We start from the raw sequence: 23,684 nt of genomic DNA, 5'->3' as shown, positions 1-23,684 counted from the left end.
CAACAAGGCAAGTGCTTGTTACCCTCGGGGTCTCCTAGCCGCTCAGGCAAGTCATATGGTCTAAAAATGTATTTTTCCATGGATAACATGACATCATCATGCCAAGTGCGTGCTCTTTCCGTCAATTAGTGCGCAAGGAATAAATATATATATATATATATATATATATATATATATATATATATATATATATATATATATATATATATATATATATATATATATATATATATATATATATGTACAGTATATAAGTATATATATATATATATGTACAGTATATAAGTATATATATATATAAATATATATATACTAGGGCTGCAACAACTAATCGATTAAATTGATTAAAATCGATTATAAAAATAGTTGGCGATTAATTTAGTCATCGATTCGTTGGATCTATGCTATGCGCATGCGCAGTGGCAATTTTATTTTATTTTTTTTATAAACCTTTATTTATAAACTGCAACATGTACAAACAGCTGAGAAACAATAATCAAAATAAGTATGGTGCCAGTATGCTGTTTTTTTTTCAATAAAATACTGGAAAGGATAGAAATGTAGTTTGCCTCTTTTATCAGATTATTAATCGATTAATCGAAGTAATAATCGACAGATAAATCGATTATCAAATTAATCGTTAGTTCCAGCCCTAATATATATATATATATATATATATATATTTTTTTTTTAATTGTAATTTTGAAGAATTCATCTGAATGTGCATGAACTATTTCTGTTCAAAATAGTTAGAAATGTCACATGTGAAATGTTTAAATATTAACTGTCAGTTTACTGTACTGTGCCAACTGTACTACTATATGAGTACCTATTTTCTATTGTTTCATTGAAAATAAAACAGCAAAGTCCATTTGGCTGTCATCTGTTTTAATTATGAGACACAATTGTGTCAAAGTCATGATTTTTTTTTTCATGCTTGAAATAAGAAATGATGACTTTAAAAAAGTAGTTTTCTACTTGTGAGTGTTGATGACACAACAGTTGATATTCTAGTTTCAAGCATGTTTTACTCAATATAGCTCATCAAATCTCAGCAACAAGCTGTAATATCTTACTGACATCATTTAGGAGCAAAACACTTAAAACAAGTAAAACACTCTAACATCAAATCTGCTTAGTGAGAAGAATGATCTTATCAGACAGAAAATAAGCAAATATCACCCTTATTTGACATATTTCATCTTACTTAGATTTCACTTTTTGCAGTGCAGTGATGGGCAGTAACAAGCTATATGTAGCTAGGCTTTGTATCTTGAATACATTTCCCAGTAGCTTGGCGGTAGTTTAGCTACTTTTTTTTTTTTTAACGAGTACGCTTAGATCAGGGGTCGGCAACCCAAACCGTCGAAAGAGCCATATTGGACCAAAAATGCAAAAAACAAATCTGTCTGGAGCCGCAAAAAATGGAAAGCCGTGTGTAAGTTCTATAATGAAGGCAACACATGACGTAAGTGTCTATATTAGAAAAAACACATTTGTGTTCTTGGCTCTCATAAGATGTGAATTGTAGGCAAAATTCTAAAAAAAAAAAATAAAGGGCGGTTTTACTTTAAATGTACCGTATTTTCCACACTACAAGGCGCACCTAAAAACCTCCAATTTTCTCAAAAGCTGACAGTGCGCCTTATAATCCGGTGCGCCTTATATATGGACCAATATTAAACCACAACAGGTCTTGGACACTGAAGAAGAAGAATTGGAGGGATTCGTGGATGAGGAATAACTTCATGAAGTGAGCTTTACATGTTTATTTTGTGTGTTGTGTTGTGTGACATTAACGTTTGAGCAACGTTGAGTTATTGATATTGTTATTCCTCTGCACCATTTGGAGTGTCACTATATTGTGATTGCATTAACGTTTGATTTAGCGTAACAGTATCACTGTTTTTTTACCTGTTTATTGAATCAGGGAAAAGTTCCCCTCCACTATGTGATATAAATGTTGCACTACATGTCATACCTTGCTGTTGTTAAAAGATAAACAAAACACCACGTCACTGACTTTACCTCGGGGGAAATAATAAAACAGCTGTTTATTCATTTTGGGAGTGAACGAGTTGTCAGAACGCTGCTTTGTAATCTATTAATAAAGTTGGACTGACCTATCTGACTGTTTGGTTGACATTCCCTTTAGCGCAGCGCCATCTAATGGATGCATAACGCAAAACAGCAGCTTGGAATTTGGGACATGCATGAGAAGGTTGAGGTGGGCAGGGATGGGGGGCGGGGTTGAGGTGGGGGGGGGGGTGTATATTGTAGCGTCCTGGAAGAGTAAATGCTGCAAGGGTTTCTGGGTATTTGTTGTGTTGTGTTTATGTTGTGTTACGGTGCGGATGTTCCCCCGAAATGTGTTTGTCATTCTTGTTTGGTGTGGGTTCACAGTGTGGCGCATATTTGTAACAGTGTTAAACTTGTTTATACGGCTACCCTCAGTGTGACCTGTATGGCTGTTGACCAACTATGCCTTGCATTTACTTATGTGTGTGTGTAAAAGCCGTAGATATTATGTGACTGGGCCGGCACGCAAAGGCGGTGCCTTTAAGGTTTATTGGCGCTCTGTACTTCTCCCTACGTCCGTGTACACAGCGGCCTTTTAAAAAGTCATACACTTTACTTTTTGAAACAGATACCGATAATTTCCGATATTACATTTTAAAGCATTTATCGGCCGTATTTTTTTTGGGCCGATTAGTGACTTTGAGTTTGTGTAAATCAATCTCATAGCCATTTTACAAGAAGTCGTGTGCTTGATCAATAATCAATAAAACAAACACAATTCAAATTTGACTGAGACATTTACCTAAAAAAAACCAGCCTAATACAGTTCGGGAACCCTATGAAGCTCTGCCTGTTGTGTTGTGTAGGCCGAGTTGTGTGTCCACATGTGTTGTGAGGCGGCCAGCTGTGCTCGTGCTCAGTGGCGAGCTGGTGAAGTAATGGGAACCACACATTAAAAACCGGGGCCCCAAACTTTGTGAGTAACAAGGAAGTCCGCGACTGCTTTTGATATGGCGGGCAAAAAAAAAAAAAAAAAAGACCTCACGCAAGCTGGGAGACATTCCAAAAGATCTGTGCAGCATCTGAAAAAAAAAAAAAAAGGCCAACACAATGCAAGTCTAGGGTGGAAGGAGAACATGTGGATTACATTTAGCAGCCCGCTATTTATTTATGGCACACACGACAAGGAACATAACCGCTGACAACACGACAAACTCTTGTGACTCCATGAAGCCTCCATAAAGTTTTATGCCATAAAAAAGCTTCAGCATGTAGTAAAAACACGCTGCAATCACTATTGATTTATTTTAGGAGGAGGGGGAAAACAGCATTCAACTTTACATCATGTTCTGTGCCCACAAAACCTTTTATGTTGTAGAAAGTCAGTGTAGTTTCTCCCACAACAACAACAACGCTTCTAAGAATATGTTCACTTTTATATATAACATTTACAGCTGTAATGTGATTAATACGGAGCCCCTAAAGGGACATGGGGGGGAAACATTTTTTGTATATATATATATATACATATATTTTTAGACATGTATCTCGTGCGCACAAGAAACTTTTTATAAAATAAAAAATAAAAAATTATATATTTTTTTAAATTTTTTTTTTAGACATGTATCTCGTGCGCACGAGAAACTTTTTATAAAATAAAAATAAATTATATATTTAAAAAAATTTTTTTTTAGACATGTATCTCGTGCGCACGAGAAACATTTTATAAAATAAAAAATAATATATTTTTAAAAATTTTTTTTAGACATGTATTTCGTGCGCACGAGAAACTTTTTATAAAATAAAAAAGAAAAAATTATATATTTTTTAAAAATTTTTTTAGACATGTATCTCGTGCGCACGAGAAACATTTTATAAAATAAAAAATAAAAAATTATATATTTTTTACATTTTTTTTTAGACATGTATCTCGTGCGCACGAGAAACTTTTTATAAAATAAAAAATAAAAAATAATATATTTTTTTTAATTTTTTTTTAGACATGTATCTCATGCGCACGAGAAACTTTTTATAAAATAAAAAATAAAAAATTATATATTTAAAAACAAATTTTTTTAGACATGTATCTCGTGCGCACGAGAAACATTTTATAAAATAAAAAAATATATATATATTTTTTAAAAAATTTTTTAGACATGTATCTCGTGCGCACGAGAAACATTTTATAAAATAAAAAATAATATATTTATTAAAATTTTTTTTAGACATGTATCTCATGCGCACGAGAAACTTTTTATAAAATAAAAAATAAAAAATAATATATTTTTAAAAAATTTTTTTTAGACATGTATCTCGTGCGCACGAGAACGTTTCTCGTGTGCACCAGATAGTTTCTTGTGCGCACCAGATACATGTCTAAAAAATGTTTTTTTAAATAAATAAATAATTAAAAAAAAAATTTCTAGTAATTTTTTTAAAAGAAACTATCTCGTACGCACAAGATAGTTTCTCGTGCGCATGACATACATGTAAAAAAGTAAAAATTAAAAATAAAAATAAAAATATATATATATATATTTTTAAATAATTTTATAAAAAGTTTCTCGTGCGCACGAGAAACTTTTTTTATAAAATAAAAAATAATATTTTGAAAAAAAAAATTTTTTAGACATGTATCTCATGCGCACGAGAAACTTTTTATAAAATAAAAAATAAAAAATAATATATATTTTTAAATTTTTTTTTAGACATGTATCTCGTGCGCACGAGAAACTTTTTATAAAATAAAAAATAAAAAATTATATATTTTTTTAATTTTTTTTTTTAGACATGAAACAAAACCTCTATGTAGGTCTGACTTAGACCTACATTTCATAATTTAACATCCTCGGGCAAAAACCAACAGGAAGTTGGCAATTTCCCATTTAAGACAAAAATGTACTAAAAACACTCATTTTTGCCTCTTTGAGCTGTAATTTGACCCCCTTAAAATACTTCAAAACTCACCAAACTTCTCACACACATCGGGACTGGTGGAAATTGCCATCTAAAAAAAAAACGAACCCCAAAACTCAAAACTGTGCTCTAGCGCAATTTTTGAATAAAACAGAGAAAAAAAACTGCTCCTCAGAGGAAAACTCAGACAAAACTGCTTGCGTCTTAGAGACATGAAACAAATACCTCTATGTAGGTCTCACCTAGACCTACATTTCTTAGATTGACATCCTTCAGCAAAAATCAACAGGAAGTTTGCTATCCCTCCTTCAAAACTACATTTTTGTTAAAACCGGTCACCAAACATCAAACATTATCTCCTCCGAGCGCGTTTGTCGTTTCGGCTTCAAACTGCTACAGGAGAGAGATTGAACCCTTCTGATTGAAAGTTGACGACGGCGTTTCGTTTAGTGCGACCGTTTTGATTTTACGTGCCTTCAAAGACCCGCAGCACTAAAGTTGCTCCGCTGCTGTTGTTTCAAGATGGCTGCTTGAAAGCAGAAAGCACCAGCGTGAGCACAGAACGCAGAGAAGGTAGTACACTACACAAAAGTATCTAACTCCCAGTACGAATATCGTAGAGACACGAAACAAAAACCTCTATGTAGGTCTCACTCAGGACTACCACTGGACAAAAGTATTGGGACACCTAGGACTAGTTAGGGTCCGCACAGGACCATTTCAAAAGGAATCCCAAAGGGAGTCCTTTTGCAATGGGACGAAAGGACCCTATTGAAATTGTAATGTTTATTATTATTCTTCCGCCGCCACAAAAAACGCTAATTTGACCCACTTAACATGCTCCAAAACTCACCAAATTTGACACACATATCAGGACCTGCGAAAATTTCAACAAAATAAAAAAACCAAACCCAAAAAAATCACAATTGCTCTCTAGCGCCCCCTAGGAAGTAAATTGCCTCTAACTCCCACTAGTAGGTGTATGTAGGTCTCACTTAGACCTACAATTCATAATTTCACTTCTTCGGGCTAAAATCAACAGGAAGTTGGCAATTTCCCCTTCAAGACAAAAAATGACTAAAAACACTCATTTTTGCCTCTTTGAGCTGTAATATGACCCCCTTAAAATACTTCAAAACTCACCAAAATTCTCACACACATCGGGACTGGTGGAAATTGCGATCTAAAAAAAAAACCGAACCCCAAAACTCAAAATTGTGCTCTACATAATTTTTGAAAAAAACTGAGAAAAAAACTGCTCCTCAGAGGAAAACTCAGACAAAACTGCTTGCGTCTTAGAGACATGAAACAAATACCTCTATGTAGGTCTCACCTAAACCTACATTTCTTAGATTGACATCCTTCAGCAAAAATCAACAGGAAGTTTGCTATTCCTCCTTCAAAACTAAATGTTGGTTAAAATCGGTCACCAAACATCAAACATTATCTCCTCCGAGCGCGTTTGTCGTTTCGGCTTCAAACTGCTACAGGAGAGAGATTGAACCCTTCTGATTGAAAGTTGCCGACGGCGTTTCGTTTAGTGCTACCGTTTTGATTTTACGTGCCTTCAAAGACCCGCAGCACTAAAGTTGCTCCGCTGCTGTTGTTTCAAGATGGCTGCTTAAAAGCAGAAAGCACCAGCGTGAGCACAGAACGCAGAGAAGGTAGTACACTACACAACTTCCTCTAACTCCCAGTACGAATATCGTAGAGACACGAAACAAAAACCTCTATGTAGGTCTCACTCAGGACTACCACTGGACAAAAGTATTGGGACACCTAGGACTAGTTAGGGTCCGCACAGGACCATTTCAAAAGGAATCCCAAAGGGAGTCCTTTTGCAATGGGACGAAAGGACCCTATTGAAATTGTAATGTTTATTATTTATTCTTCTGCCGCCACAAAAAACGCTAATTTGACCCACTTAACATGCTCCAAAACTCACCAAATTTGACACACAAATCAGGACCTGCGAAAATTTCAACAAAATAAAAAAACCAAACCCCCCAAAAAAATCACAATTGCTCTCTAGCGCCCCCCTAGGAAGTAAATTGCCTCTAACTCCCACTAGGAAGGTCGTAGAGACATGAAACAAAAACCTGTATGTAGGGCTCACTTAGACCTACAATTCATAATTTCACTTCTTCGGGCTAAAATCAACAGGAAGTTGGCAATTTCCCCTTCAAGACAAAAAATGACTAAAAACACTCATTTTTGATTTTTGAGCTGTAATATGACCCCCTTAAAATACTTCAAAACTCACCAAACTTCTCACACACATCGGGACTGGTGGAAATTGCGATCTAAAAAAAAAACCGAACCCCAAAACTCAAAATTGTGCTCTACATAATTTTTGAAAAAAACTGAGAAAAAAAACTGCTCCTCAGAGGAAAACTCTGACAAAACTGCTTCTAACTTCCGGTAGGAACGTCGTAGAGACATGAAACAAATACCTCTATGTAGGTCTCGCCTAGACCTACATTTCATAGATTGACATCCTTCAACAAAAATCAACAAAAAGTTTGCTATTCCTCCTTCAAAACAACATTTTTGTTACAACCGGTCACCAAACATCAAACGTTATCTCCTCTGAGCGCGTTTGTCGTTTCGGCTTCAAACTGCTACAGGAGAGAGATTGAACCCTTCTGATTGAAAGTTGCCGACGGCGTTTCGTTTAGTGCTACCGTTTTGATTTTACGTGCCTTCAAAGACCCGCAGCACTAAAGTTGCTTCGCTGCTGTTGTTTCAAGATGGCTGCTTAAAAGCAGAAAGCACCAGCGTGAGCACAGAACGCAGAGAAGGTAGTACACTACACAAAAGTATCTAACTCCCAGTACGAATATCGTAGAGACACGAAACAAAAACCCCTATGTAGGTCTCACTCAGGACTACCACTGGACAAAAGTATTGGGACACCTAGGACTAGTTTTACTTGTTTTGGAAGCCACAAGCCACATTTTCTTGTTCTATTGGCAGATAATTTTGCTTAGTTCAAATAAAATACCTCTCATTTTTGTAATTTTTTTGGTCTTGTTTTTGAACACTGACTTTTTGCAGTGTAAAGAGGAGCAGAAGCGAAAAAAGTTAGAGAGGAAGTGTGAGACGGAATAATGAGAAGAAGTGCAAAGAAGCACTTTGTCAAACTCTGTGGTCCGGGGCCGATCAGGCCGGGTGAAAAGGGGGGGGGGGAGGGCGGAGGGGTGTGAAATAGGGGGCGCTGGCAGGGGTTGCCACGGCAGCGTTCCGGATGGTCGGCCGGTCTCCTCTCAGGGGGTGAAGATGGGGGACGGGGGGGGGGGGGGAGGCTGTCAGGGAGGCTGGCAGGTAGGAGACACCAGGCCCTGCGACTGGGCTTGGGGGCTGGGGGGTAGCACGGGTCAGTGAGGGAGGACAGAAGTGAGGCGATGGAGGCGATGCGGGATGAGGAGGTGGAGGCCTGTCTGATGAGCCGGTGTGGGGCTCGGAGGGAAGTAAATGAGGGTGGAGATGATTAGAGGAGAATTATCCGAGTGTGAGTGCAGGGAAGGAGGAGAGGAAGAAGAAGAAGTGATGGAGGAGAACGTTGTCTTCATCCAAATTTCCATGTCATCCTCCGTCTTCTTAGATCACAAACACGGGATATCAATCAAATCTCGAGTGTCTCAAAGGGCTGCACAAGCCACAGCGACATCCTCGGCTCAGATCCCACGTCAGGGCAAGGAAAAACTCAACCCAATGGGATGACAATGTGAAACCTTGGAGGGGACCGCAGATGTGGGGACCCCCTCCTGGGCGACCGGTGCAATGGACGTCGAGTGGATGTAGTTAATAGTGTGAGAGTCCAGTCCATAGTGGATCTAACATAATAGTGTGAGAGTCCAGTCCATAGTGGATCAAACATAATAGTGTGAGAGTCCAGTCCATAGTGGATCTAACATAATAGTGTGAGAGTCTAGTCCATAGTGGATCTAGCATAATATTGTGAGAGTCCAGTCCATAGTGGATCTAACATAATAGTGTGAGAGTCCAGTCCATAGTGGATCTAGCATAATATTGTGAGAGTCCAGTCCATAGTGGATCTAACATAATAGTGAGAGTCCAGTCCATAGTGGATCTAGATAATAGTGTGAGAGTCCAGTCCATAACATAATAGTGTGAGAGTCCAGTCCATAGTGGATCTAACATAATAGTGAGAGTCCAGTCCATAGTGGATCTAACATAATAGTGTGAGAGTCCAGTCCATAGTGGATCTAACATAATAGTGAGAGTCCAGTCCATAGTGGATCTAACATAATAGTGTGAGAGTCCAGTCCATAGTGGATCTAACATAATAGTGTGAGAGTCCAGTCCATAGTGGATCTAACATAATAGTGTGAGAGTCCAGTCCATAGTGGATCTAACATAATAGTGAGAGTCCAGTCCATAGTGGATCTAACATAATAGTGTGAGAGTCCAGTCCATAGTGGGTCTAGCATAATAGTGTGAGAGTCCAGTCAATAGTGGATCTAACATAATAGTGAGAGTCCAGTCCATAGTGGATCTAACATAATATTGTGAGAGTCCAGTCCATAGTGGATCTAACATAATAGTGAGAGTCCAGTCCATAGTGGATCTAACATAATAGTGTGAGAGTCCAGACCATAGTTGTACAGTCTGATGGCATGTGGACAAAGGAGTTTTTTAGTCTAACAAAGGAGTTTTTTAGTCTAACAAAGGAGTTTCCAGTCCAACAGAGGAGTTTTCTAGTCTAACAAATGAGTTTTTTAGTCTAAACCTTGGAGTTTTTTTAGTCCAACAAAGGAGTCAACAAGGTAAAGTGGATTTCATTGTTATGCTTAATCATTATAGCGACCTGGCTGGTAAAGTTAGGGGGTTTTGTACATTCAAACTGAGGGCACCACAGACACTTTACACAGTGTTTGTGCGTGTTGGCAGGGTGGCTGCTAATGAGGTCAGTAGTTGTTTTGCATTGATAAAAAAAATGTAAGTTGATCCATCACCACATTTTTATGTTTGTTTATATATTGTGTTCAAAGAGTACAAAATGTTACTAGTATATGGACTTTTGTTAGGCTGCAACTCATTATTCATGTTTATTTGGTTTGTCATGGGGAAATTTGCTTCAATATGCACACTTGCCTATTTACACACCCTCTTTAAGAACCAAGTACATTCGTAAATAGAGGTTCCACTATTGTTTTACATAAAAGATTAATCAGATAGATAGATAGATAGATAGATAGATAGATAGATAGATAGATAGATAGATAGATAGATAGATAGATAGATAGATAGATAGATAGATAGATAGAATAGTACTTTATTGATTCCTTCAGGAGAGTTCCCTCAGGAAAATTAAAATTCCAGCAGCAGTGTACATAATTGAGATATAATTTAAAAAGTAAATAATGGGGCTATAAATGGAAATAAATTAGAAAATATTACAATAAAAATAAAAATAAAAAGCAACAATAAGAATACAAATATAACGGTAAAAATAAGACAATAACAAGAGAAACTAGGCAGTAGTGACCATGTTATGAAAATGTATTGCACTTTAAAAAAAAATTGTTATTGTTTTGCATCACCTGTCATCCTAGTACCCCCCAGAGAGGAGTTGTACAGTCTGATGGCGTGTGGGACAAAGGAGTTTTCTAGTCTAACAAAGGCAGTTTTCTAGTCTAACAAAGGCAGTTTTCTAGTCTAACAAAGGAGTTTTCTAGTCAAACAAAGGAGTTTTCTAGTCTAACAAAGGAGTTTTCTAGTCTAATAAAGGAGTTTTTTAGTCTAACAAAGGTAGTTTTTAGTCTAACAAAGGTAGTTTTCTAGTGTAACAAAGGAGTTTTCCTAGTCTAATAAAGGAGTTTTTTTAGTCTAACAAAGGAGTTTTTTTAGTCTAACAAAGGAGTTTTCTAGTCTAACAAAGGAGTTTTCCTAGTCTAATAAAGGAGTTTTTAGTCTAACAAAGGAGTCAACAAGGTAAAGTGGATTTAATTTGTTATGCTTAATCATTATAGCGACCTGGCTGTTAAAGTTAGGGGGTTTTGGGATTTCAAACTGAGTGCACCACAGGGCTAGTGACAGTGTGTGTGCGTGTCGGCAGGGTGGCTGCTAATGAGGACAGTTCAGCTAGTTGTTGTTTTGGCATTGATAAAAATTTTTAAGTTGATCCATGACCACATTTTTATGTTTGTTTATATATTGTGTTCAAAGAGTACAAAATATTACCAGTATATGGACTTTTGTTAAGGCTGCAACTCATTATTCATAATTATTTGGTTTGTCATGGGGAAATTTGCTTCAATATGCACACTTGCCTATTTACACACCCTCTTTAAGAACCAAGTACATTCGTAAATAGAGGCTCCACTATTGTTTTACATGTAGAAAACAATATGAAACACATAATTGATGAATGAAATTGATAATTGAAGATTCAACAATACCTTCAATGAAGACTCTTGTTGGTAAAGACGGCGACGAGAGTAGAGGTTGCTACGAGTTCTTTCCTCAACTCAATAGTGTTTCTCACCTTTTTTTATCAAAGTGCTGGCACTCGCAGCTTTCTTTGGCCCCCACGGTGGATTATCTTGCAGCACGCTTGAACGCCTCATCATGTCGGCAGCATATGGACAGCGCTGGTGCCTGATAGAAAGGAGACATACACCGAGTTGTTCATTGTTCTGTGTGCGCACACAAATTGTAACATTTCCATGTTCCAACTCTGAAAGAACCAAAAAATATTATTTATGAAGACAGAGTCGCCAACGCATTGGGATTCTTTGTTTGGGCCCCTCCGTTCTGCGCAACAAAACGGTCTAGTTTGCTACGCACAATGTTTACCCGTATAATAATCGAGAAAACCAAACCATACAAAAGTGTGGCATAGGAAAACCGAGGTAGATTTAGTATGCATTTGAGCTGTTTATGACATGCCACTCCAGTCCTCCAGTGGGCCAACTGACAAACAATGCCTCAAACGTCCAGAGAAATGCTGCAGAATCACACACACACACACACACACACACACACACACACACACACACACACACACACACACACACACACACACACACACACACACACACACACACACACACACACACACACACACACACACACACACACAAAAAGGTCAGGGGTATAACCAGGATTTGACAAATACCGAGGTCAAAAAAAATGAAAGTCTGAAATCATGGGTGTCCGTCACCGTGTACATAATATGACACTTCTGTTTCTAACTTTAATTGAGGGTCTTTGAATGTGCCACAGTTATGAGCAAAGAGAGACAAAAGTGAGACTTGTACATAACTATCTCCTACGCTGCTAAATATATGTATATATTAGTGGTGTAACGGTACAGAAAAATTTCGGTTCGATACGTACCTCGGTTTAGAGGTCACGGTTTTCGGTACAGTAAGAAAACAACAAAATATACATTTTTGGGTTATTTATTTACCAAATTTGCAAAATCTTCCACCAAAAATATTTTTCTTAGTGTAATATTTGATGTGAAGTAATGGGAACCTTGGATAGGTCAATAATTCATAGTAACATTGATTTTGATTCAATATTATGTTTTGAGCAATGACAGTTTGAAAGAAAAAAAACTTTTTCTAAATGACATTTAACCTAGAACCTTTTTTAATTCACTTTTGTTATGTTTTTGTTTATTTTAATAGTATTTTTAGAATGTGCCGTGGGCCTTTAAAACATTAGCTGTGGGCCGCAAATGGCCTCCGGGGCACACTTTTGACACCCCTGCTACAGATAATAAAAAATTAAATGTGATAAATCTATGGATAAAAAGCAGAGCCTGGCGACGCATGCGCGTTTATCATAACTCTCTCTCTCTCTGCCCCTCCATCATTAGTTTTGTTTTCAACCCCTTCTTAACCCTGAACGTACATTGAAAATACACGCAACCCTAACTCAAAATGCCGGACATTTGAGGCATTTAAGAAAGTCCGCCCTGACAGCTCCGCAAAAGAGGACATGTCCGGTGAAAAGAGGACGTATGGTCAGTCTATCCTAGCCCGTTAGCTGCTAGCATGTGCGTTACGCTACTTAATATGTCCGTGTGGAAACTCGTTCGGTACACCTCCGAACCGAACCGGAACCCCCGTACTGAAACGGTTCAATACAAATACACGTACCGTTACACCCCTACCTACATACTTGAATGACATTTAAAAAAAAATCCTCAAACTTTACAAAAGCCCAGTGGCCCCACTGTGCTTGGGGCCCCTGGTATAAGATCCCCGCAAACCTCCTCACCCTTTGACGGCCCTAATACCACTGGCCAAGAAAGCCTGATCTGGGGGTTTACAATTGTCCTATGGGCTGAATTTAGGGGCACCTTTCCAATTCGTACGTCTCTGAGGGGGGTTGCCATTGTTGTTAGATTACTGAATCTGAGTAAAATCAGGGTCATTAGTGGAGGGGGGGGACACAGGTCCGGTGGCCATGGATGAAGTGCTGGCTGTCCAGAGTCGGGACCCGGGGTGGACCGGTAGCCTGTGCATCGGTTGGGGACATCTCTGCACTGCTGACCCGTCTCCGCTCGGGATGGTCTCCTGCTGGCCCCACTATGGACTGGACTCTCACTATTATGTTAGATCCACTATGGACTGGACTCTCACTATTATGTTAGATCCACTATGGACTGGACTCTCACACTATTATGTTAGATCCACTATGGACTGGACTCTCACACTATTATGTTAGATCCACTATGGACTGGACTCTCACTATTATGTTAGATCCACTATGGACTGGACTCTCACAATATTGTGCTAAATCCACTATAGACTGGACTCTCACAATATTATGTTAGATCCACTATGGACTGGACTCTCACACTATTATGTTAGATCCACTATGGACTGGACTCTCACACTATTATGTTAGATCCACTATGGACTGGACTCTCACACTATTATGTTAGATCCACTATGGACTGGACTCTCACACTATTATGTTAGATCCACTATGGACTGGGCTCTCACACTATTATGTTAGATCCACTATGGAATGGACTCTCACACTATTATGTTAGATCCACTATGGACTGGACTCTCACAATATTATGTTAGATCCACTATGGACTGGACTCTCAAAATATTATGTTAGATCCACTATGGACCGGACTCTCACACTATTATGTCAGATCCACTATGGACTGGACTTTCACAATATTATGTTAGATCCACTATGGACTGGACTCTCACTATTATGTTAGATCCACTATGGACTGGACTTTCACACTATTATGCTAGATCCACTATGGACTGGACTCTCTCACTATTATGTTAGATCCACTATGGACTGGACTCTCAATATTATGTTAGATCCACTATGGACTGGACTCTCACACTATTATGTTAGATCCACTATGGACTGGACTCTCACTATTATGTTAGATCCACTATGGACTGGACTCTCACACTATTATGTCAGACCCACTCGACGTCCATTGCATCCGGTCTCCCCTAGGGGGGGTGGGGGGGTCACCCACATATGCGGTCCTCTCCAAGGTTTCTCATAGTCATTCACATCGACGTCCCACTGGGGTGAGTTTTTCCTTGCCCGTATGTGGGCTCTGTACCGCAGATATTGTTGTGGCTTGTACAGCCCTTTGAGACACTTGTGATTTAGGGCTATATAAATAAACATTGATTGATTGATTGATTGATTTGAGTGTGGCAATTTTCTATTTTCCCGGTTTTCCCGAATGCAACGCTAATGACACTAAATGGGCAGTTCCAGCTCCCCGGGAAAAGTAGGGATTTTTAGCCGCAGTCCACGTTCTTCTTATTCATCGTTCGAAGTTCGTGTTTACCTTTGACGCGTCAGCGTTACATTCTCGACGTGGCATTATTGTAGTCGCGAGTCAGGCCCCCTCCACCGGCTTGACGGCGGGCGGCGATCATGTGACTGCGTCTCATTACGCCGAGACCTTCGGGTGCCCCCTTTGCTTGCTCCCCACCCGCAATCACAAGCCGGTCACTATCATGTGATGTCCTGTGGTTGTGTAGTCAAACAGTGACACTTCTATCCCTCGGTGCCATCTGATCCATGCCTTGTCACATGGACGCACTAACACACACACAGGCTAAAAATGTGTGTGTGTGTGTGTGTGTGTGTGTGTGTGTGTGTGTGTGTGTGTGTGTGTGTGTGTGTGAGAGCATCGCCGTAAGAAAAAAAAGCAGGTCACAGACAGTAGCATCCCAGAGACATGTGCTCCCGCTTAAGGTCTAGAACGCCACCTCACCCCAGTTTAGTCGTCGTGGATTCTCCTTTCCCGGAGAATGTGTGACGCTTTGCCTTGGGAAAAGTTCGACATGCAGATGGCGGATTTTATTGCATGCGGGTTTCAATTGTGAAAGGAGTTCACTTATTTTTTTACACCTAAACGCTAATTTGAACGAAACAATGTTGAGTGAGTAAAGGTGTGTCTTGTATGTCCTAGGACAGTATTTCTTAACCACTGGGCCGATACAGTCTGGTGTGCCGTGGGAGATGATCTCATTTCACCTATTTGGGTTGAAAATATTTTTTTGCAAAGCAGTAATTATAGTCTGCAAATGATGTGTTGTTGTTGAGTGTCGGTGCTGTCTAGAGCTCGGCAGAGTAACCGTGTAATACTCTTCCATATCAGTAGGTGGCACATACTTGCCAACCCTCCCGTTTTTAGCGGGAGAATCCCGGTATTCAGCGCCTCTCCCGACAACGATTTTCTCCCGACAAACTCCCGGTATTCAGCCGGAGCTGGAGGCCACGCCCCCCTCCAGCTCAACGCGGACCTGAGTGGGGGACAGCCTGTTCTCACGTCCGATTTCCCACAATATAAACAGCTTGCCTGCCCAATGACGTCATAACATCTAGGGCTTTTAGAGAGTAGAGTGCACAACTGCACACACGACAAGGAGACGAAGCAGACGAACGAGGAAGTTACGGACATGGCGACGCCGTCGACGAGCAAGATGAAGAAATACGCTTGCAAGTTCCAAAACGAACGGAAACAAGAATTTCCGTTCATCCAGGACAGTTGGAAGGGGAAGGTGTATGTAATTATGTTCCTTCTACATTTTGTAGAACAGACTTCTCCATTGAACACGGTGGCCGAAATGATATACTCATCATGAACGGAGAAGTTAAAGAGGACAATACTGCCATCTAATGGATAGCTACCGGAACACTGAAATTCAAGAATTTATTTTATTTATATGTAAATAAAATAAATAAATAAATAAATATATATATATATATATATATATATATATATATATATATATATATATATATATATATATATAGCTAGAATTCACTGAAAATCAAGTATTTCATATATATATATATATATATATATATATATATATATATATATATATATATATATATATATATATATATATATATATATATATATATATATATATATATATGTATGAAATATATATGGAATACTTGAGTTGGTGAATTCTAGCTGTAATAACCACTACTAATAAAGGTTTCAATCAATCAAATTCAATCAATCAATCAATAAAAGGCCATATTGCCCAGCCCTATTTAAAACACTTCTGTGTGGTCTACATCAGTGGTCCTCAACCACCGGTCCGTGGATCGATTGGTACCGGGCCGCACAAGAAGAAAAAAATTTAATTTTTTATTTTTTTTATTTATTAAATCCACATAAAAAACACAAGATACACTTACAATTAGTGCACCAACCCAAAAAACCTCCCTCCCCCATTTACACTCATTCACACAAAAGGGTTGTTTCTTTCTGTTATTAATATTTGTGGCTCTTATAGTATACATCAATATTAGGGATGTCCGATAATGGCTTTTTGCCGATATCCGATATTCCGATATTGTCCAACTCTTTAATTACCGATACCGATATCAACCGATACCGTAAGGTAAAGCCCCATCTACAGTAAAAATAAATGGATCCGCGTATATGAGTTATTGCCCTAAAGGGACATGGTGGACATTTTTTTTTTTTTTTTTTTTTAGACATGTATCTCGTGCGCACGAGAAACTTTTTATAAAATTATTTTAAAAAATATTATATATATATTAGGGATGTCCGATAATGGCTTTTTGCCGATATCCGATATTCCGATATTGTCCAACTCTTTAATTACCGATACCGATATCAACCGATACCGATATCAACCGATACATGCAGTCGTGGAATTAACACATTATTATGCCCAATTTGGACAACCAGGTATGGTGAAGATAAGGTACTTTTTAAAAAAATTAGTAAAATAAGATAAATAAATTAAAAACATTTTCTTGAATAAAAAAGAAAGTACAACAATATAAAAACAGTTACATAGAAACTAGTGATGAATGAAAATGGGTAAAATGAAGTGTTAAAGGTTAGTACTATTAGTGGAGCAGCAGCACGCACAATCATGTGTGCTTACGGACTGTATCCCTTGCAGACTGTATTGATATATATTGATATATAATGTAGGAAGCAGAATATTAATAACAGAAAGAAACAACCCTTTTGTGTGAATGAGTGTAAATGGGGGGAGGGAGGTTTTTTGGGTTGGTGCACTAATTGTAAGTGTATCTTGTGTTTTTTATGTGGATTTAATTTAAAAATAAAAAAAAAATAAATAAAAAAATTAAATTTGTTTCTTCTTGTGCGGCTTCTTGTGGTTTTTTATGTTAATTTAATAAAAAAAAAAAACAAAAAAAAAAACCCCAAAAAACCGATACCCATAATAAAAAAAACGATACCGATAATTTCCGATATTACATTTTAACGCATATATCGGCCGATAATATCGGCCGATATATGCAGGCCGATATTATCTGACATCTCTAATCAATATATATCAATATACGGTCTGCAGGGACACAGTCCGTAAGCACACATGATTGTATTTTGTCATGACAACAAAAAATAAAAAATACCCCCCCCCCCCCCGTTCCGTGGGACAAATTTTCAAGCGATGAGCGGTCTACATAACATGTGATGGTAGTTCTTTAGTCAAAATTGTACAAAGATTATTTTTCACAGACCATCTTCAAGCTACTTTCTGAGCGCCTCTTCAGGATGCGCCGTTTTGGTGGGCGCTCTTATTTACGTGCCTCCACTTCGACAGCCCGGCGACCCCAAAAGGGACCAGCGGTAGATAATGGACGGATGGCACTTCGACAGCCTCTTCTCCCCGGTCATCTTTGTCGTCGTTTTCAGCGCTTCCATAGCGAGTCTACCGGCAGATACAAGTTCGAACTAGACGCTACTTTGTTATTAGAAACGGCAACGGCGGAGGATGCATGTGCATGTACGAGCCAGTCTGCCCCGCAACACAAATACCAAATCCATCTATGATTCCCGAGCGCGGCGCACGCTGCTGCTCACTGCTCCCCTCACCTCCCAGGGGGTGAACATGGGAATGGGTCGAATGCAGAGGACACATTTCACCACACCTAGTGTGTGTGTGACAATCATTAGTACTTTAACTTGAACAACAGGAGGATAGGAGCTTATTGACTACGAGGGCCGACTAGCGCGAACAATGACATATTCAGGCTACACACTGCAAAAAGTGAAATCTAAGTAAGATGAAATATGTCAAATAAGGGTGATATTTGCTTATTTTCTGTCTGATAAGATAATTCTTCTCACTAAGCAGATTTGATGTTAGAGTGTTTTACTTGTTTTAAGTGTTTTGCTCCTAAATGATGTCAGTAAGATATTACAGCTTGTTGCTGAGATTTGATGAGCTATATTGAGTAAAACATGCTTGAAACTAGAATATCAACTGTTGTGTCATCAACACTCACAAGTAGAAAACTACTTTTTTAAAGTCATCATTTCTTATTTCAAGCATGAAAAAAAAAAAATCATGACTTTGACACAATTGTGTCTCATAATTAAAACAGATGACAGCCAAATGCTGTTTTATTCTCAATGAAACAATAGAAAATAGGTACTCATATAGTAGTACAGTTGGCACAGTACAGTAAACTGACAGTTAATATTTAAACATTTAACATGTGACATTTCTAACTATTTTGAACAGAAATAGTTCATGCACATTCAGATAAATTCTTCAAATTTACAATTAAACATTTTTTGGCCGGGGGCCGGGCTGTATATATGCGCACTAATTGACTGAAAGAGCACGCACTTGGCGCGATGATGTCATGTTATCCATGGAAAAATGCATTTTTAGACCATATGATTTGCCTGAGCGGCTAGGAGACCCCGAGAGTAACAAGCGCTTGCCTTGTTGCCTTTCCATTAAGAACAATAAACTAGTTTTTAGTATAAGTTTGCTGGTTTCAAGAAATGTAATGCCGAGCGCATATCATTATGTCAAGATAATGGCACTAGCATTTACTTCATTTAAGAATATTTTTCAACATATTGAGCAAAAAGGTCTCTTTTTTTTCTACCAAGAAAAGTGCACTTGTTATTAGTGAGAATATACTTATTTTAAGCTATTTTTGGGTTCATTGAAGTTAGCTAATTTGACTTGTTTTGGAAAGTCTTGACAAGCCGAATGTTCTTCTTCTATTGGCAGATAATTTTGCTTAGTTCAAATAAAATACCCCTCATTTTTTGTATTTTTTTTTCTTGTTTTTGAACACTGACTTTCTGCAGTCACTAAAAAGGCCACGGTTTGACCCTGGAACAGGGGGGGGGGGGATTGTTGAACACAGCACCAAAATATTTCACTTGATGCGACGAGCTCTTTTACAGAGGCTGTTGTTGTCGTGTGTGTGTGTGTGTGTGTGTGTGTGTGTGTGTGTGTGTGTGTGTGTGTGTGTGTGTGTGTGTGTGTGTGTGTGTGTGTGTGTGTCAGGGGGATAAGGATGCAGTGGCAGAGCTTTAACCTCACGGCCACTCGTCTATTGATCCATACAAGCATCAGTGGCTGTTGCCGCAGAGACAGGCGGTACTGTCTTTAGGGGGCCGGCCACCCATCCCACCCTCCACATAGAAGACACCCATGCCCCCCCCCACCCGCCTCTCTCCCTACCTCACTTTTCCTCTAATGAGTTGCAACACTGATAACGAGCCTGATGATCTTCCATTGATTCGCCTATCACTTGCTTGTCTGGTAATTGATCCGTAGCTGAGCCTCTAGTTAATTATACAGCCTTCGTCATGGACCCTTTCCCCCCAGGGAGGGGTGGGCCGCTCGGTGGCAGGGGGTGGCCCGATTGAATTTTTAATATAATCAACCAGCATCCTTTTTTTTTTTTTTTTTTTTTTTTTTACCTATATCTCCCTGCAGCATTTTGTCATCGTGCCATCTTTCCCATGCCAACTCGTCCTTATTTCCACTTGCCTCTTGTCATCACGGCCATTACCATCGGCCAGGGGCGAGTGCACAAATAATAGCTATTCAGCAAGTCAAGGGGGGGGGTCTAAGGACCCGAGCCACCAGCTTGACTTAAAACACAAGAGTGCCACTTGACCAGGGAAAAAATAAAAAATAAGCCTCCGCTTGGAAATTGTCACATAATGAAGCCGAGTTCCACGTATTAATGTACTCGCTGCAGGGACAAGACAGTACAGTGTGCAGAGGGGGAAACTGTTCAAATAGAAGGTTTGGCATGTTAAAATGAAACAATGGCAACAAAAAAAATTAAAAAATGGTATAAAAAGTCTATTACTTATATGCTGTTAAACTCGAGTGGAAAATAAACTCATTTGTAAAGGGGGGGGGGGAATATGAAAAATATTAATGTGACCGAATGTATATACTGTGTGCACAACCCCCCGCCCCTTCAGGGCACCCCTGCAGATTTAGGTCAGGGTTCTTGCTAAACTGCAGCTATGAAGGTAGATACCGTATTTTTCGGAGTATAAGTCGCTACGGAGTATAAGTCGCTCCGGCCGAAAATGCATAATAAAGAAGTAAAAAAACATATATAAGTCGCACTGGAGTATAAGTCGCATTTTTGGGGGAAATGTATTTGCTAAAAGCCAACAGCAAGAATAGACATTTGAAAGGCAATTTAAAATGTCTAAAGAATAGTGAACAACAGGCTGAATAAGTGTACGTTATATGAGGCATAAATAACCAACTGCTATGTTAACGTAACATATTATGGTAAGAGTCATTCAAATAACTATAACATATAGAACATGCTATACGTTTACCAAACAATCTGTCACTCCTAATCGCTAAATCCCATGAAATCTTATACGTCTAGTCTCTTACGTCAATGACATCAATAATATTATTGGATATTTTACGCTAATGTGTTAATAATTTCACACATAAGTCGCTCCTGAGTATAAGTCGCACCCCCGGCCAAACTATGAAAAAAACTGCGACTTATAGTCCGAAAAATACGGTAGGTAGGTCTCTATTGTCATTGCACAAGTACAACAAAACGTTGTTTTTCAGCACAAACCCGTTCAAGATTAGACAAACAAACAGTGTACAGGGTTGCAGAACAGGTACGCTGATGGGTCGCCACAAGGCGCCCCGTAAAAGATGGGGAAAAAAGGTAAAGTAAATAAATACAATCCAGACTGGGCTCCTAAAGGAAAAAAAAACAATAGCAAAGTACATATACAGTATATATTACAACATACATCTTGAGACTAGCAACAGAGGGGGCGGGGGAGTGGGGGCCACGGTGGCTGGCTGCGGCTCTTCAGGCATTCTTTTGTTCATTTGTTGGCGCAGCTTGTCTAACATGATTGTTATAATATTCCTCAAGTGAACATATTTGTTTGTTTTTCATCTGATTCGAGCATGTTATCATTTACATACCGTATTTTTCGGACTATAAGTCGCAGTTTTTTTCATACTTTGGCTGGGGGTGCGACTTATACTCAGGAGCGACTTATGTGTGAAATTATTAACACATTACCGTAAAATATCAAATCATATCATTTAGCTCATTCACGTAAGAGACTAGACGTATAAGATTTCATGGGATTTAGCGATTAGGAGTGACAGATTGTTTGGTAAACGTATAGCATGTTCTATATGTTATAGTTATTTGAATGACTCTTACCATAATATGTTACGTTAACATAGCAGTTGGTTATTTATGCCTCATATAACGTACACTTATTCAGCCTGTTGTTCACTATTCTTTAGACATTTTAGATTGCCTTTCAAATGTCTATTCTTGGTGTTGGCTTTTATCAAATACATTTCCCCAAAAAATGCGACTTATATGTTTTTTTCCTTCTTTATCATGCATTTTCGGCCGGTGCAACTTATACTCCGGAGCGACTTATACTCCGAAAAATATGGTATACATATTACAACATACATCTTGAGACTATCAACAGAGTCATTGCACAAGTACAACAAAACGTTGTTTTTCAGCACAAACCCGTTCAAGATTAGACAAACAAACAGTGTACAGGGTTGCAGAACAGGTACGCTGATGGGTCGCCACAAGGCGCCCCGTAAAAGATGGGGAAAAAAGGTCAAGTAAAAAAATACAATCCAGACTGGGCTCCTAAAGGAAAAAAAAACAATAGCAAAGTACATATACAGTATATATTACAACATACATCTTGAGGCTAGCAACAGAGGGGGGGAGTGGGGGCCACGGTGGCTGGCTGCAGCTCTTCAGGCATTCTTTTGTTAATTTGTTGGCGCAGCTTGTCTAACATGATTGTTATAATATTCCTCAAGTTAACATATTTGTTTACTTTTCATCTGATTCGAGCATGTTATCATTTACATACCGTATTTTTCTGACTATAAGTCGCAGTTTTTTTCATACTTTGGCTGGGAGTGCGACTTATACTCGGGAGCGACTTATGTGTGAAATAATTAACACATTAGCGTAAAATATCCAATAATATTATTGATGTCATTGACGTAAGAGACTAGACGTATAAGATTTCATGGGATTTAGCGATTAGGAGTGACAGATTGTTTGGTAAACGTATAGCATGTTCTATATGTTATAGTTATTTGAATGACTCTTACCATAATATGTTACGTTAACATACCAGTTGCTTATTTATGCCTCATATAACGTACACTTATTCAGCCTGTTGTTCACTATTCTTTAGACATTTTAAATTGCCTTTCAAATGTCTATTCTTGGTGTTGGCTTTTATCAAATACATTTCCCCAAAAAATGCGACTTATATGTTTTTTTCCTTCTTTATTATGCATTTTCGGCCGGTGCAACTTATACTCCGGAGCGACTTATACTCCGAAAAATACGGTATACATATTACAACATACATCTTGAGACTATCAACAGAGGGGGGGGGAGTGGGGGCCACGGTGTCTGGCTGCAGCTCTTCAGGCATTCTTTTGTTGGCGCAGCTTGTCTAACATGATTGTTATAATATTCCTCAAGTGAACATATTTGTTTGTTTTTCATCTGATTTGAGCACGCTATCATTTACATATTTAAAAAAAAAAAAAGTTTAAATGAGTTTAATGGCCGAAAAAGGCACTTTTTAGGAATAAAGAAGCATTCTAGAAGCATGCAAAGTAAAGAATAGACGGGTTTTTTTTAAAGATGGAAAGGATAAAATAGCAGCAATCTGTCATGATTCACCTCTGCAAATGTCAACACTTTAACACACACACACACACACACACACACACACACACACACACACACACACACACACGCACACACACATTTGCACAATGGTGCGGAAATTTGGCCACAAATGTGAAGAAGGTTACGAGTGACCGTCTTGTAGCGGTAGATGACAGGAAAGAAGAAAAGGAATAAAGAGGAGGATGTGTCCCACTCTCGGATGAATAGATCTACACTCGAGTCTG

General features: G+C 38.6%; 2 protein-coding genes across 5 annotated transcripts in view; one reads left to right on the top strand and one right to left on the bottom strand.

Moving 5' to 3' along the window:
- Positions 1 to 23,684, bottom strand: part of LOC133639945 (centlein-like) — a 771,455-nt gene that overhangs the window by 476,453 nt on the left and 271,318 nt on the right. For all 3 annotated transcript variants that reach the window (XM_062033668.1, XM_062033669.1, XM_062033667.1), the window contains one exon: positions 11,447 to 11,559. The gene's annotated coding sequence lies outside the window, so the exon portion shown is untranslated. The remainder of the gene's footprint in view (positions 1 to 11,446; positions 11,560 to 23,684) is intronic.
- Positions 1 to 23,684, top strand: part of bnc2 (basonuclin zinc finger protein 2) — a 586,671-nt gene that overhangs the window by 300,234 nt on the left and 262,753 nt on the right. The window lies entirely within an intron of this gene.

Source organism: Entelurus aequoreus, linkage group LG22 (genome assembly GCF_033978785.1).
Source record: "Entelurus aequoreus isolate RoL-2023_Sb linkage group LG22, RoL_Eaeq_v1.1, whole genome shotgun sequence".
NCBI classification, from domain to species: Eukaryota; Metazoa; Chordata; class Actinopteri; order Syngnathiformes; family Syngnathidae; genus Entelurus; species Entelurus aequoreus.
The sequence above is the reverse complement of the archived record's forward strand: the minus strand, read 5'-3'. Positions and strand labels throughout refer to the sequence as shown.